Raw genomic sequence first — 14190 nt, 5'->3', positions numbered from 1 at the left:
TGATGTGTTTAATCTTTCTCAATTATCATTCTTATTGTTGCTCAAATTGTCCTGTCTTTAGCCAGTGGGAATCTCTTCTGATTAGCTCCTGAGTCCTTTGACACAACTCTCTAAGTCTCTGATAGCTTCCTTGCCTTCTAAATGACAAGATGTTCCAGACTCATCTTCAGCATTTCCTGCCCCAGACATGGAACCAGCCATTTCTCCAAGGAACCCTGGTTCTTTTGAGTGGGAAATGGTTATTTTAGAGGCCACAATGTGCTAAAGACGTTTATTGCTACTGAGTGGTTCATTGTTTCTAGACCTTTCCAGTTAGTGGAGCTAGGAAATGTGTCCTTGTTGGTTAAAGATACAACGCAACATGAGTTTATACTAATATGTCCAATTCAAAATCAGGACCACCCGCATCAATCTCAAATCTGTATCTGCTTTCACCCATGCCTAAACTACAACAATTGCTCATTTGCTTTATCCCACCACGTACAAACAACAGTCTCAGAGCAACAGTCTTGGCACTACCACCACAGCATGATTACTGAAAACTGTTATTTGTTGGGGGCGGGGGTGGGCTTTTTGTAACTCCTTTTGTTATCAGGATATATTCTAATAGGGATGTGTAGTCAATTACAGTGTTTTAAAGTCACTTAGATTCCTCGTGTGATTATGCCACCAACTCAATACATAGTTAGGTTAATTTGTTTATTCTTGATTTCAATTTTTAGGCATTATTATTATTATTTTTTTTTTTTTTTTTTTTTTTTTTTGCGGTACGCGGGCCTCTCACCGCTGCGGCCTCTCCCGCTGCGGAGCAACAGGCTCCAGACGCGCAGGCCCAGCGGCCATGGCCCACAGGCCCAGCCGCTCCGCGGCACACGGGATCCCCCCAGACCCGGGCATGAACCCGTGTCCCCTGCATCGGCAGGCGGACTCTCAACCACTGCGCCACCAGGGAAGCCCAGGCATTATATTTTTTAACTTAACTTTGGTTTCTAACTATATAAAATATTTACATGGTTCTAAAGTCAAGTTTATAGGACAAAGGCTATTAGAAAAAAATCTAGCTTCTACCCCTGTCCTTTCTGTGCTTATCCCTCCCTTGCCATATAAACAACCATTCATTTTACTGGTTATCCTTCTATTTTTAGATATATAAGCAATTATATTCTTTCTTTTAAAATAAATGGTATGCTACTGTGCAGTCAATTCACTCATTTAAAATGTAAATGTCCATTGACAGATGAATGGATAAAAAGACGTGGTATAATTATACAATGGAATATTACTCAGCCATAAAAAAGAATGAAACAATGTCATCTGCCGCATCATGGATGGACCTAGAGATTATCATACAAAGTGAAGTAAGCCAGTCAGAGAAAGACAATATCATATGATATCGCTTATATGTGGAATCTAAAAAAAATGACACAGGGCTTCCCTGGTGGCGCAGTGGTTGAGAGTCCGCCTGCCAATGCAGGCGGCATGGGTTCGTGCCCCGGTTGGGGAGGATCCCACATGCCGCGGAGCGGCTGGTCCCGTGGGCCATGGCCGCTAAGCCTGCGCGTCCGGAGCCTGTGCTCCGCAACGGGAGAGGCCACAGCGGTGAGAGGCTCGTGTACCGCAAAAAAAAAAAAAAAAAATGATACAAATGAACTTATATACAAAACAGAAATAGACCCACAGACATAAAAGACAAACTTATGGTTACCAAAGGAGAAGTTGGGAGGGATAAATTAGGAGTTTGTGATTAACATATACACACTACTATATATAAAGTAGATAACCAACAAGGACCTACTGTATAGCACAGGGAACTATACTCAATATTCTGTAATAACTTATAAGGGAAAAGAATCTGTGGAAAAAAAAATATATATATATATATGTATAACTGAATCAGTTTGCTGTACACATGAAACTAACATAACATTGTAAATCAACTATACTTCAATAAAAAATAAAAATAACTGTACAATTTAATGGTTTTTAGTATATTCACAAAGTTATGCAACAATCCACAATTTTAGAACATTTTAATTATCCCCAAAAGACACCCTGCCTGCCTTAGTCATTCCCTCTCAATCCCCCCATCTTCCCTAGCCCTAAGTAACCACTCATCTATTGATACTTTCTATCTCTACAGATTTGCTTATTCTGAATATTTCATATAAATGGAATCATACAATATGTGTTCTTTTGTGTTTGGCTTTTTTAATTTACCATAATGTTTTCAAGGTTCATCCATATTGTATGTGTATCAGTACTTTGTTCCTTTTTTATTGCGGAATATGTTCCATCGTATGGATACACCACATGTTACTTATCTATTCATCAGTTGATGGACATTTGGGTTGTTTCCACTTTTTGGCTATTGTGAATAATGCTGCTCTGAACATTTGTGTACAAGTTACTGTGTAGTGTAAGCTTATGTTTTCATTTCTCTTGAGTAGAATTGCTGGGTCATATGATAACCCCATGTTTAACATTTAGAGGAACTGCCAGACTGTTTTCCAAAGCAGCTGTACCATTTTACATTCCCACCAGCAATGTGAGTTCCAATTTCTCCACATTCCTGCCACATTTGTTCTTACCCATCTTTTTTATTATAGCCATCCTAGTGGGAGTGAGATGTTAATTCACTGTGGGGTTTTTTTGTTTGTTTGTTTTTGTTTATTTTTTGGCTGCATTGGGTCTTCATTGCTGCGTGTGGGCTTTCTCTAGTTGCAGCCAGTGCGGGCTACTCTTCGTTGCAGCGCATGGGCTTCTCATTGCGGTGGCTTCTCTTGTCGTGGAGCACGGGCTCTAGGCACGCGGGCTTCAGTAGTTGTGGCACGCAGGCTCAGTAGTTGTGGCGCACGGGCTTAGTTGCTCTGCGGCATGTGGGATCTTCCTGGACCAGGGATCAAACCCATGTCCCCTGTGTTGGCAGGTGGATTCTTAACCACTGCACCACCAGGGAAGTCCCACTCATTGTGGTTTTGATTTGCATTTTCTAATACTAATGATGCAGAGCATCTTTTTATGTGCTTATTGGCCATTTGTATATCTTCTTTGGAGAAATGTCAGTTCAAATCCTTCACCCAATTATCAATTGGGTTATTTGTCTTTCTATTGCTGTTATAAGAGTTCTTTATATCTTCTGGATACAAGTTCCTAATCAATGTGTGATTTACAAATATTCTCTCCCATTCTGTTGTCTTTTCATTTTCTTGATGGTGTTCTTTGAAGCACAAAAGGTTTTTTTAATTGTTGTTATTTTGATGAAGTCTAATTTATCTACTTGTTCTTTTGTTGCTATATTTTGGGCATCATGTCTAAGAAGGCTTTGCATAACCCAAGGTCACAAAGATTTACTCTGGTGTTTTATTCTAAAAGTTTTATAGTTTTAGTATTACACTTCGATCTATGATTCATAGTTATGAATTAATTTTTGTGTATGGCATGAGGTAGGGGTCTAACTTCATTCCTTTGCATGTGAATATTCAATTGTCCTAGCACCACCTGTTGAAAAGACTTTTCTATTCTTTCCCTGATTTAATTGTGTTGGCACCATTGTTGAAAATCAGTTGACCATAAATGTAATGGTTTATTTCTGGACTCTCAATTTTATTCCATTGATCTATATATCTACCCTTATGCCAGTGCCACACTGTCTTGATTACTGTAACTTTGTAGTAAATTTGAACTCAGGAACTGAGTAGTCCTTCAACAATGTTCTTCTTTTTGAAGATTGTTTAGTTATTCTTGATTCCTTGCATTTCCATATAAATTATAAATTTCTGGAAAAAAAAAGCCAACTGGGATTTTGATAGGGATTGTGTTGAATTTGTAGGTAAATTTGGAAAGTATTGCCATCCATCTTAGCATTATTAAGTCTTCCAATCCATGAATATTTGATGTCTTTCAATTTATTCATGTCTTCTTTAATTTTATATATTTTTGTAGTTTTCAGAGTATAAGTTTTGCACTTTATGTTAAATTTATTCCTAAGTATTTTATTCTTTTTGATGCTATTGCAAAGGGAATTGTATTCTTTTTTTTTTTTTCAATTTTAGAAACTTGATCTATTTATTTTGGAATTTTGGATACATACTATCTCTTTTCAAGTCAATTCCAAAATTGAAATAAATAAAAACTATGATCCTATCCATAAAAATATTGAATCACTATGTTTACCACTGAAATTAATATAATGCTGTAAATCAACTAGACTTCAATTAAAAAGTAAAAAAAAATTATGATCCTGAGAAGGGGAACAATATAGCATTAGTATGGCAGGAAAATAAATGTTAAGGAATATCTGCTGTACAAGATCAATTGAAGAGGTATTACAGGGCCTTCTCTGGTGGCACAGTGGTTAAGAATCCACCTGCCAATGCAGGGAACTCAGGTTCGAGCCCTGGTCTGGGAAGATCCCACATGCCACAGAGCAACTAAGCCCATGTGCTACATCTACTGAACCTGCGCTCTAGAGCCCGCGTGTCACAGCTACTGAGCCCGTGTGCCACAACTACTGAAGTGCACGCGCCTAGAGTCCGCGCTCCGCAACAAGAGAAGCCACGGCAAAGAGAAGCCCGCGCACCACAACAAAGAGTAGCCCCCGCTGTCCGCAACTAGAGAAAGCCCGTGTGCAGCAACGAAGACCCAACACAGCCAAAAATAAATAAATAAATTTTTTTTTAAAAAAAGAGGTATTACAGATGCATTTATAACTGTTTTCATACAATGTTATAACTGTCTAGTATCAGTGTTTCATCATTCCTTACTTAGGCCTCCAGCCTTCATTACTGTCCTTTACAAAGATTCATATAATTTAACAGAATTTTTTTTCTTAATTTCAAATCCCTCCTTGCTTTTTAACTTACCAGTAGAACTGAAGATCACTCCATTGTAGTAAATAAACATACTCCTCCTTCCTCTTTACAACTGCAATTATTTTCTTAGTTTATGGTTTAACTTCTTTACAAGGATTATATATTTATATGATTTAACAAAAAGTTGTTATTTTGGAATAAATTTTAAAAATAATGTTCCCATCAGATAATCACATTCATCACTAGTTAATTGATGCAACAAATGTTAATATATGAGATGGACTTCCCTGGTGGTCCAGCAGTTAAGACTCCGCACTTCCACTGCAGGGGGCGCGGGTTGAATCCCTGGTCGGGGAGCTAAGATCCCACATGCCACGAGGTACGGCCAAAATAATAATAATAATGATGATAATAATAATAATATATGAGAGGTGCTGATAATTGTCTGCCAGGCCACATCGTCTTCTAAGCGAACTTGCTTTGTGCACAGATTTTTTCCCTGAAGGACCATTTACCGCACCATATAGCTACCTACCATCACCATCACTCATTGGGCGAGGGGATGTGGCACTATATCCAATATCAGTCCCCCTTCTCCCTTCTTCCATTCTTGTGGAAAATTTTATTTGTTTTAGGTATTTGTTTTATTTGTTTTATTTATTACTATACTTCCTCCTCAGCCTAAGAGGATTAATCTTGATTATTCTAAGTCATTCATGATAATTGCCATTTCCCTTGCCAACTCTGCCAATGAGATGCCAAGGGGAAATCTGCTGGAGGCCTTCTAAGAAAGTTGCTCTTTAAAAGGAACACATGATAGGCACAGTTTATTTCCTGTTTCCTGGTGTTGTCAACCCCTGAAGCTGTGGCAGACAACCTGGAATCATGAAAGAAGGCAGCTTCAGAGGAAAAGGTAACATGCTGAGGATGACAAAAAAAAAACAGAAAGATGGAAGGAACGTAGGTCCTTGATGAGGTCACTGAGGACATGCCCTTTCTCCAGATTGTTATATAAGATAGTAAATGTTTAAACAAATTTGAATTGGATTTTCTATTACTTTTGGCCAAGAGCATCACAACTGATAAAGCACATTTCTGACTCAAGAGTAGTCAATCCCTAGGCTGACAAGTTGGACACAGAAAAGTACAAGGTGTCACTCAATTACATTAATGCCAAGAATGGAGCTAAGGTCCACACATTTCTACTTAAATTTGGAAAAGTGAGTACCTTGGAAAATATCCCACTTCCTTAAAGAAAGATGTAGACCTTGACCTTTAGCCTAAACAGCATAATAGATACATTATACCACATTTTACCTGTCTGGCTACCCTTATAACAAACTAAAGAAGGAGACCCAAAAAATCATGGTTCTAAAGTCAAAACTGTACACAAATGCTTATCCAGAGAAGTGTCATTATCTCTTATATTCCTTCCACTCTGTTCCCACTCTCCCTCTATAGGTAAATTTCATTCGTTTCTGGTTTATTCTTTCAATATATCATTTTGTAAAAAATGAGCAGATACAGATATATTATTTCCCCTTATTTGTAAAGGTTTTTTTTTTAATTTATTTATTTAATTTATTTATTTTTGGCTGCGTTGGGTCTTTGTTGCTGTGTGCAGGCTTTCTCTAGTGGTGGGGAGCGGGGGCTATTCTTCGTTGTGGTGCATGGACTTCTCATTGCGGTGGCTTCTCTTGTTGCGGAGCACGGGCTCTAGGCGCCCGGGCTTGAGGAGCTATGGCACACAGGCTCAGTAGTTGTGGTGCACGGGCTTAGCTGCTCTGCAGCATGTGGGATCTTCCCAGACCAGGGCTCAAACCTGTGTCCCCTGCACTGGCAGGTGGATTCTTAACCACTGCACCACCAGGGAAGCCCTATTTCTCCTTATTTCTTACCCCAAATGTAGCATACTATTTATTCTTTTTTGTTCTTTGCTTTTTTCACTGAACAGTAAATCCTGAAAATCACTCCATAAAAGCTGCCTGGTAGCCTATGATGGGTATAGCACTCTAGTATGTATATTCAGTCTGTCTCCTATGTATACATATTGAGCTTAGCTCCAACATTTTGCAATTACAAGTACACTGCGACATATAATCTTATGCATATGTAGTTTTGTATTGTTGGAGATGGTTCTTCAGGATAAATTCCTACAGAATTGGGTCAAAGAGTAAATTCATATGTAGTTTTCTTAGATATTGCCAAATTCCCTCTTCAAGACAAATACTGTATGAGTTCACTTATATGCGGAATCTAAAAAACAAAACAAATGAACACACATAACAAAACAGAAACAGAGTCATAGATGCAGAGAACAAACAGGTGGTTACCAGAGGAGAAGGCGGTGGAGGGAAGAAAGAAATAGATGAGGGAGATTAAGAGGTACAAACTTACAAGTGCAAAATAAATGAGTCATGAGTATGAAACGTACAGTGTGGGGAATATAGTCAATAACTAAGGATTATCTTTGTATGGTGACAAATCATAACTAGACTTATTGTGGTGATCATTTTGAAATGCAGAGAAAAAAATCACTATGTTGTGTGACAGGGAATAACATAGTGTCGTAGGTCAATTATACTTCAAAAGCAAACAAACATACAAACTTATAGAAAAAGAGATCAGATTTGTAGTTACCAGAGGTGGGTGAGAAGGGAGGGGGAATTGGATGAAAGCAGTCAAAAGGTACAAACTCCCAGTTATAAGATAAACAAGAACTAGGGATGTAATGTACACCATGATAAATACAATTAGCACTGCTCTATGTTATATATGAAAATTGTTAAGAGAGTAAATCCTGAGTTATCCTAACAAAAAAAAATTTTTTTTCCTTTTTTCTATGTCTTTGATTTTTTGTGTGTGTGGTATGCGGGCCTCTCACTGTTGCGGCCTCTCCCATTGCAGAGCACAGGCTCCGGACGCCCAGGCTCAGCGGCCATGGCTCACAGGCCCAGCTGCTCCGCGGCATGTGGGATCTTCCCAGACTGGGGCACGAACCCACGTCCCCTGCATCGGCAGGCGGACTCTCCACTACTGCGCCACCAGGGAAGCCCCAATGTCTTTAATTTTGTACCTATATAAGATGATGGATGTTCACTAAACATATTGTGATCATCATTTCATGATATACGTAAGCCAAATCATTCTACCTTAAACATATACAGTGCTGTATGTCAATAATATCTCAATAAAACTGGAAGAAAAATTAAAAATAATTAGTGATGATTTTAAATTAATTAAGGAATTAAAAATTTAAAAATACAACAACCATAACCATCATTCATGTCTATTTTTATATTCTAAAATTGATACTTTTCCCAAAAGAATTTTAGGTGGAAGTCCATAGACCTATAAGCACCCCTCGCATTCATGGTTTTCATTATGTGGATTTGGAACCACGTGAATTTTCTATTGGATTTCCTTTTTTTTTGGCAGCTATGCTTTGGAACAATGTGGTTGAAAACCTGGACAAAGGCATGGTGCATGTCCAAAACTTGTAGTCAGTCTGGCTATCAGCCTGCAGCAGGCTACAGTAGAAATGTAACCTGAGGACAACCACTCAAATTTACACCCACCCATCCCTGTCATTATCATTGTCTTAAAGACTAGGTGCTATTGTTTATCTTCCCTGCAACGTGTATCTTAGTTTCCTTTACATATTTTCGTCCTGTAAGAAAATAAGTTTCCACTTTTGGAAACTTTGGCACAAAGAAACAAGGAAATGCTAAACCTATGGGTTTGAAACTAAATGTCACCAAGAGATACATGCAAGGAGAAGCCAGCATACTGCAGATGTTTCCTGGGTTTGACTAAAAGCACACTGCAAACCCCAAGAAGCTCAAGGAAGCTGAGTGAATAGAATGAATAGAAAGTACATGCCTTTAACCTTCATTGTGTTCTTCCCATTCTATGGTACCGTTCATACCATAGAATCCCAGGCAGGAAAAAGCGTATCTGTCAATAGACAAAGATTTTGGAACCAGTCACAAGGCACAGCTCCTTTTTGAAGGAGTCAAGCAACTCATCAATGTCTTCCCCTTACACCTCCTCAAAGCCCACTTGCCTGGCCGGCTGTCAAGGAAAGGCCTCCAAGCCATCGACCACGGCTGGTGGAAGAAACCACTCTGCTAACTCCCAACCTTCATCCAGCCACCTTTCTCTGCATATGCCACATCTCTTCTGTCTTTCCTTTGCTCTTTCTCTCTCATGCTTCACCTCGGCTTCCCTTGGCCGCTTCACCAATCATCCGCTGGTACTTCACCAAGCCCACTGTGGTCATCTCCTTCCCAGCCTGACAGAGGCTGCATGGCATATGGGTAACAGCACAGGCTCTGGACTAAAAAATGGTAGGTTTGACTCTTGCCTCTGCATTAATGAGCTTTATGAACTTGGAAACATCATAACAGTCCCACCAGGTCTCACTTTTGTCATCTACACGTGGGGATAATAAGATCTACTTTGTAGAATTGCTGTAGGATTAATAATGATGGTTTTGATATCTGACACATTAGTAGCTCAATAAATAATAACCGGTAGTGGTTGTGGTCATGGAAGGAGGAGAGAAGGAACTTCAGCTTCCTACATAAAAAGCCCACGGAAGGAAAGCCAGAAAGGTATCTTCATACTTTCTCTTCTTTCCACCTTCTATTCTGTGCTTCCTCACTTTAAAAAGGAATTATTTTAAAGGTCTGTCCCAATATTAAAATTCTAGTTTTAATGGCAAAAATTAAACAGATGTATACTAAAGGCCTATTATGTGCAAAGAAGGTCACATAAAATTTCTTCAGGTGAACCAGATTAAATTAAAATCTGCTGAAAAAAACAATCTTTAGATTTTCATTTTTTTCTTTCCTTCATACATTCTTGCCAGTGGTATCACTGTGTATATGACCCAAAGGAGCAGCAAGGGACAATCATTCCTCTACATATAAGTACTTTGGCTGTTGAGGCTCTTCTCATATATGTGTATATATGAGTCCTTAAATAATGTTTATACCTCAAAAATTTGATTTCAATGCTTCATTATTCTCTAAACCTTTGGATGATCCTCAAATCACTAGATATCAGTGGCTATCTGATGAAGACTGACTGTCACACTCAACAGTGTGCCCCCCAAGGAGCTCATCAGTAAAAGAGCAGGCTGAGATGGTGGCCTTTTAGCTTCACTAGCTATGAAATTCATTTCATTGAAACTGAATTAGTTCAATGCAACCCAGCTAAGTGCTCTCCTGGGTACTGCGACAGCCTTCGGTGGGAGATTACAAGGCAGCCACTTGTACCCTGCTTGTCTCCACTAAACACTACCATCTGCAAAGGTTTTTAACCTGAGCCATGAGAGGTGCTTGGTGGGTTCATGAACCTCTTGAAATTATATTCAGTTCTGTGTGTATATGAATTCTTCTAGATAGAAGACCCGTAGCTTTCATCACATTCTCAAAGGTGTCTATGACTCTCAAAAAGTGAAGGACTACTGACATAAGAAATTAAGTAGTGGGATTTCCCTGGTGGTCCAGTGGTTAAGACTCCATGCCTCCACTGCAGGGGGTGTGGGTTCAATCTCTGGTCAGGGAACTAAGATTCCATGTGCCACGTGGTGTGGCCAAAAAACAAAAAAAATTAAAAAAATAAAAAATATATATATATACACATATATATACACATATATGAAAGAAACTAAGTGCCTGACCTGCTGTATTAATTTTCTATTGCTTCAGTAACAAATCACCATAAATTTAGAAACATAAAACTAATTTATTATCCTACAGTTCCGTAGATCAGGAGTCTGACATGGTCTCTCCAGGTTAAAATCAAGGTGTTGGCAGGGCTGCATTCTTTTCTGGAAGCTCTAGGAGAGAATCTGTTTGCTTGATCATTCAGGTTGTTGGCAGAATTCAGTTCCTTGTGGTTGTAGGACTGAGGTCCTCACTTCCTTGCTGGCTGTCACCTTGCTGCTCTAGAGGCTGCCCTCTTGGATGTGGCCCCCTTCCTCCATCTTCAAAGCCAGGGTTTGAGTCCTTTCTAAGCTTCAAGTCTCTCCTGCCTCTTCTTCAGTCTCATACCTCTGACTCCTTTTCCTGCCTTTCTCTCCCCCTTCTAAAGGCTCATGTGATTACGATGTGATTACATTAGGCCCATCTGGATAATCCAGGATAATCTTCCTATGTTAAGGTTCATAACCTTAATTCCCTCTGCAAAGTCTCTTTTACCGTATAATTTAGCATATTCAAAGACACCAGGAATTAGGGGGCCATTATTCTATCTACCACACCTTTCCACCCACATTTGTGCTACTTGTTCCATTCTAATCACAGAGAAAGTGGGGTTGGTGACCAGTTCCTATGCAAGGTGTCCTTCAGCAGAAAGTTTATGAGGCAATGTTTGTCCTCAACAGCTTCCACAGTCTTCTTTTAGTTCCTAATTAGCGAAGTACCACCTAAGTCCCCCCCTACAAAAGATTCAATGCACGTAGGCCCCAACAGCACCCCACTCCTCTTGCTCCTCAGACCAGGCTAGACCCCCAACTCTCCACCTTTTCTCCTCTTTAAAAAAAATAAAGTGAGACATTTACTGTCTGGAAAGGATCTAATAAAATAAGTCCCTCTAAATTGTTGAAGACGAATAAGCAGTAATTCTTCCCTAATAATATAGAGCAAAAAAACAGATTTTCAAAAATGTTTAAATCATGTAGACAATTTATTACTGAATGTCTGTGAATTTCAGTTAAGCTGTGTCCAGGGCTTACTAAATACTTCTGCTCACCCACATCCTCTTTGTTTTCTTCTTATCATCAGCAATCAACCCCACTCACTTGGTTGTACCCTGGGGACTACTGTTCATCCCTCTCCCTTCTAGGTCTCATCTTTTGGGCCAGACCTTCAGGCCCAGCTCAGCTCACAGGTCTCCAAGAGAACATTACGGGTCTGCCTATCGTTAAGCTTACAGACAACGAGGCAAGGAGTCTGCATTACAGAGGAAAACAGGTTTCTTGGCCTAGACCACCTTCAACTGTCTCCTTTATATCTGCCCTAGATATTTCCTCATAGCATCCTTGTTTTTTAGAAATAATCAATGTAAACAGGTATTGGGAATAATTGTCTTCACAGTATAGATGTGAAGGTGTGTTTTATATTTAGTTTAAAACAAGATTTAGCAGCCAATCTAAAAAGTTATGAAGAAAAAAAATCAGAGATTGAAGTCTGGTTTGCTTAAAAACTCTCTCCTCTCCCTCTCTCCCTCTCTCACAAGTGTCTGCACTCACACACACACACACCCCTAAAATATTAAAAATGATTTGTTGCTGATGGACGATTTCATTTTCATAACTGTTTCCAGGTCCCTTTCACTAAACCATCTCCTTGACGCAACAGACAAGATGGCGAGGGCTCACCAGGGTGGAAAGGGGGACTTCACATTTTAACATGGCTGTTCTGATGTGGAGTTATTTTTTTTTTTAAGTCTGAAAGACAAAGCATCATTTCTCCTCGCACTCTCTCCCCAACCCTTCACTTTGTAGAATCATCAGGTAACATGTAGTATACACATCCTTCTCTTGATACTTATAGCCCATCTCTGATCTCTCCCTCATCCCTCACTCCACACCCTAGTCACCTCCAAAGGTGATTCACAGTGAGGCTAAGGAAGTTTCAGCCTCAGGGCACTCACCTGTGAGGCCTCTGGGCATGTTGGAGTTGTCAAGGGTCTAGATGGGGAGGCCAAGCAATCAGAAGGTATTTCTCTGTGAGCAATTCTACTGAATTGCCTAAAAAGAATCAGAAGAAAAGGACTTCCCTGGTGGCGTAGTGGTTAAGAATCCACCTGCCAATGCAGGGGACACGGGTTCAAGTCCTGGTCCGGGAAGATCCCACATGCCTCAGAGCAACTAAGCCCGTGTGCCACAACTACTGAGCCTGCGCTCTAGAGCCCGGGAGCCACAACTACTGAGCCCGCGTGCCACAACTACTGAAGCCCACGCGCCTAGAGCCCACGCTCCGCAACAAGAGAAGCCACCGCAATGAGAAGCCGGCACACTACAACAAAGAGTAGCCCCCGCTCGCCGCAACTAGAGAAAGCCCACGCGCAGCAAGAAAGACCCAATGCAGCCAAAAATAAATTAATTAATAAATTTAAAAAAGAATCAGAAGAAAGTATGCTGAGTCTCCAAAGCATCAGTCATTCATTGTGGTTTATTTTTTCATCCTAAGTAAGTATCTAAATAGGCAACTTTGTGCATACTTTTGCATGCTTTTCCTTAAAGGGCCCCCCAAGTTGTAAAAACTTCAGCCCCACAAAACCTGGTTCTGTTTCTGCTCACCTCATCACAGGCCCTCACTGCCTCCTCAGGCCTCCACCAGTCATACTTCATTCCTCACCCCCACCTCGCCCTCCCTCTGCAAGGGTGAGAAAATAATTTAAAGACTATTTCTAGCACTTATTAGCTATGTGGCCCTGAGTGAGATGTTTAAATTCATCGAGCTTCATATTCCTCACCTGTGAAAGGTGGATAATAATAATACCTACTTTGAAGTATTATTTTTGAGGATCAGAAACAATGGATGAAAAGTGCCTATTGTGGGCTACCCTGGTGACGCAGTGGTTAAGAATCTGCCTGCCAATGCAGGGGACATGGGTTCGAGCCCTGGTCCGCGAAGATCCCACATGGCACAGAGCAACTAAGCCCATGCACCACAACTACTGAACCTGCGCTCTAAAGCCCGTGAGCCACAACTACTGAGCCCGTGTGCCACAACTATTGAAGCCCACATGCCTAGAGCCTGTGCTACACAACAAAAGAAGCCACCGCAATGAGAAGCCTGTGCACCAACGAAGAGTAGCCCCCGCTCGCCGCACCTAGAGGAAGCCTGTGCGCAGCAACGAAGACCCAATGCAGCCAAAAATAATTAAATAATTTAAAAAAAAATAAGGCACTAATCCCATTCAAGAGGGCTCCATTCTCATGGCTTAAGCACCTCCCAAAGTCTCTACCTACTACAGTATACTGATACCATCACACCAGGCATTAGGATTTTGACATACAAATTTTGACATACAAACATTCAGACCATAGCACACACCCCCTTAAGCTACTTCCTAAGGATTTCTGTATAATCAATTATTCCTCTAATATTCACTAAGCATACAGCATATAGGACATTTTGTTAGGCTCTTAGGAGAAAACAAGGGAAATAAGACAAAACTTTTCTACCTTAACAGGCTTAGAGGGAATAAAATGGATTCAAAATTACTACAGAAGAGGAAAGTATGTGTTAAGTGCTATAGAAGTTCAGAAAAGTAAAAAACAAAAAAAGTCTGGGCTGGAAGAATCAGGGAATGTTGAATGAAGGACAGGTTAATCTTGACCTTAAAGGATGGAAAGAAT

General features: G+C 40.1%; 1 long non-coding RNA gene across 1 annotated transcript in view; it reads right to left on the bottom strand.

Moving 5' to 3' along the window:
- The window catches only part of LOC125960401 (uncharacterized), a 58182-nt gene that overhangs the window by 5009 nt on the left and 38983 nt on the right, over positions 1-14190 (bottom strand). The window lies entirely within an intron of this gene.

Source organism: Orcinus orca, chromosome 11, assembly GCF_937001465.1.
Source record: "Orcinus orca chromosome 11, mOrcOrc1.1, whole genome shotgun sequence".
Taxonomy (NCBI): Eukaryota; Metazoa; Chordata; class Mammalia; order Artiodactyla; family Delphinidae; genus Orcinus; species Orcinus orca.
Note: the sequence above shows the minus strand (reverse complement) of the source record. Positions and strands in the feature narration are given on the sequence as shown.